The sequence below is a fragment of the Salarias fasciatus genome, chromosome 20 (genome assembly GCF_902148845.1).
Source record: "Salarias fasciatus chromosome 20, fSalaFa1.1, whole genome shotgun sequence".
NCBI lineage: Eukaryota > Metazoa > Chordata > Actinopteri > Blenniiformes > Blenniidae > Salarias > Salarias fasciatus.
This window is the reverse complement of record NC_043764.1, coordinates 284,835-288,311: the sequence shown is the minus strand read 5'-3', so window position 1 is coordinate 288,311 and position 3,477 is coordinate 284,835.

Below are 3,477 nucleotides of genomic sequence, written 5' to 3'. Positions count from 1 at the left end.
TAGCGGGGTTATCTGCCACACGGGGCAAGGGGGGAATGTTTTCTACCATAATAATAATAATAGGAAGCGTTTTGGGACGCAAAGTGTGGGATCACAAGTCACAGATCACAAGCTGAAAGGAAAACACAGTGCAGCCTGTCTGTGGAGCATCGGAGCTATCCTAGCATGACGGCACATCGTGTGCTACACCCAGACGCAGCAGGTTTACTATCAGAGCAGCAGGTCAGTGAAAACACAACCGTCCCATAAATAAGAAGCAAATAAATATTTTTACAATCAGCTGTTTACATGTCTGAGTCCCAGAGGAGAGCCAGCAGTCGTCACCAACTGTCTTTGAATGCGCCACACTGCTGAGGAGGTCCTTGAACGCAACGCAAAATGAAATGGAAGTGATTCCACAGAAGAGGCACGACATGTTCAAAAGTTAAGGATGGATTTCTGAGGAATGTGCCATTTCACAAACAGCTGATATGGCAACGCTTGTCAGTTATCTCGGCTTCTGTACTGGCAAAGTGGGTTTGACCAATCACAGCGAGTGGAATGCGCACACGGATGAGACTCGGATGGAGTCAACTGAACAGAGCGCTTTCAGAGGAAGGAGGAAAAACAAGGAAGCGGCGCAGTAAAAGACACAGATCTAAGAAGCTTTCAGTGCCGGTGATCCTGTAGAGGCCCTCTAGGGGGGGCTAGAAATTAAATACGAATTAACAAAACCGGTCGATCCACATCCCTTTAAGTTATGCCCAACTATGTGAAAGACTGCCCTATCTCTCAATGATAAAGAATCCTTTAAAAAAACTCCTGGATCCAGACAGTGATCCTGATCATCATCAAAACTTAATGGATTCTAAGTTAGCCAAGACCCACCTTTCCACAAAGTTTCATTGTAATCCGTCCATAAATTTTTCCGTAATGTTGCTAACAAACCAAACAACCAACCAACAAACCGACGTGATTACATAACCTCCGTGGCGGAGGTAAATATATATCATATCCTGAATATTCATAATATTCTTCATATTAGGCTCCATGTTCAAATCCTCACACTGAGATGTATTTATAGCTCTTATGAATAATTTAGACAAACCATACATGTCCATATTTTCAGTTTTTATGAAAATACTTTAAGATGTGGCAGGGCTGCAGTGGAGGCTGAAGATAAACTATTCACCCACCTGAAACTTCAGAAATACTTAAATCTCATGAACCTCATTATATTGCATATATTATATTATATTTATTAATATATAACATTAAACAGTAACCTTCCACATTATTAAATCTATTGTGTATGTATAATACCCCCCATAGATTGTTTAAACATGAAATTGTGCACCAGTACACACATTTTTATTGAATCAGGCTTTGCAAAAGTGTATAAAAGGAGCTCAGAAAGTCCCAAGTCAAATAATGGAATTACAGTCATAATTAAGTAAACAAAAGACAACTGAGTGAATCTCTTGATCAATCTATTTTTATATAACTCAGAGTCACAACAGCAGCTGCCTTTTAGTGCTTTAAGATGTTCCATTGAAAAACTTCCGCGAACTTAGAGTATAAACGCTGCACAGATCACCAGCCTCACCTTGGTCCACAGAAACTCTCTAGGTTTTCCCGTACTAAGATGGCCGCCCGCTGCGGACGTCGTGGAGTCTGCCGGGAGGCGTCGGGTGTTCTTTAAGATATCTATGGCTGTTCAGAGAGCAGGGCATTTCTTCTTCTTCTGTGGTGTTTAACGGCGGATGGCACCATTTCAGCAGGCGCATTAGCGCCTCCTATCGCTATACAGTGGGATCAAAGAACAATCTAAATTCTATGTATTAACCCCGTTAATACAAGGTATGAGATCAATACATTCCGACTGTTTACGACACTGTTCATGGAGAACTGATGAATTCCTTCTCTACTTAATTCGACAGCGGAGCAGGAAATGCTAAGCTTCAGAGCAGCTTCTCAGATGAACTGCAAAAAAAACTAGACAATTCCCACGGAAATTGTGGCTTTGTGCCTGCAACCTGCTGCGGAGTCTGAGTGTGTTTGTGTAAGTCCTCCACACTCCTCCGGTCAGCTGTGAGCGGGCAGCAGCCATGACAGCCTGTGCAGCCGCACCACTGTTGCTACGGAGACGAGCTGCAGTCTCCAGCCATGACAGTGAATCAGCAGTTTTTCATGCAGTGCGCATGGTTGAAGAAATGGCGTTTCTCGGGGACCGAGAGGCAAAATAGAAATTTTTTTTTCACAGTGTGAATCACAAGCCTTTCATGGATTTGTCCTGAAAATGTCATGTCTGTAGGATCTTCCATTCAGCCACAGCGACTGTGTGAACATGAGTGAAGTTTTGGATTCAGGCGTCTCCAAAATGCATTGGAGCGGATGGGAGAAAATCCTGCACTCTCCTCAAACAAATGCAGCTGGAGAGAGAACCGTTTGAGATAGAGACAAAGGGACTCAATTATTTGTGTCACAAGAAAAATTCCTACGTTTTGAGCTATAATTTGTGAAGATTGAGCCATACATGTGGCCAGAAGGATGAGAATAGAATTTATTTTTTGGTTTAAATCAAGAGCCTCTCACACTCTCAGTTCCTTTCTCCCGCTCTCGCTTCTCCAATACACACCCATTATGAACTTCAAAAACGGCTGAAATTCTGAAGATATTGAAATGAGGTTTTGGTGTCTGCGTAGAGGATAAAAATGCCTACGTTTTGGTGAAAAAATGACATCTTTATGTGAAAGTATGGTGAATCCGCTGGTAGTTGTTCGGGGATGAATTTTTTGTGATTTTTGGAAAAAGTCTATGGGAAATGAATGGGACGAAAATGCCGGGTTTTTTTTATTTTCTCGGCGATTTTTCACCAAACGCTGACAAAAGTCATAGCACACCATTCCCGGAATTTACACACGTTTTGATGTGACTTTTGTGGTGCCACTCCAAACGGTGCGAGACTAATTATCCGGCAAAGTTTTTGTGGCAGAAGAATCAGTCGTATTAAAATGTCGACACTTGACGAGGTCCGGCTAGGATAGTAATCTTTGCGCCTTGCCAAGGGCAGGCGCAAAGAATTCCAACATATCGAGATGAAAAATAGAATGTAGAAGAAAAGCAGGATGAAGAAAACAATTAAAGATTGACAGTATCTATCCTTTTTGTTTAAGTTAGTATTTTGGTGAGACTCTTCCATTCCTCTATCTTATTACAGTTATTAAGAAATAAAATGTTGAAGCTGGATTTTCTAACAGAAGAGTTCATATTGAGAACATTATTTAATATTTGTAGAGTGTAAGAGAGCCATTATATTGTTACAAGTTTTTACATTTCATTGTATTTTGTTAAAGAAGTTAATTTTGCATCACTGCAGCATATTTCTGCATGTTCATCAACCTCCGAGAAGCCTGTCTGAATTTGTGCCCCCCGACCCCGCAGGTCCTCTTTTTTTAAAATTCAAAATATGGTCACCCTAGTACAGACCAGACTATA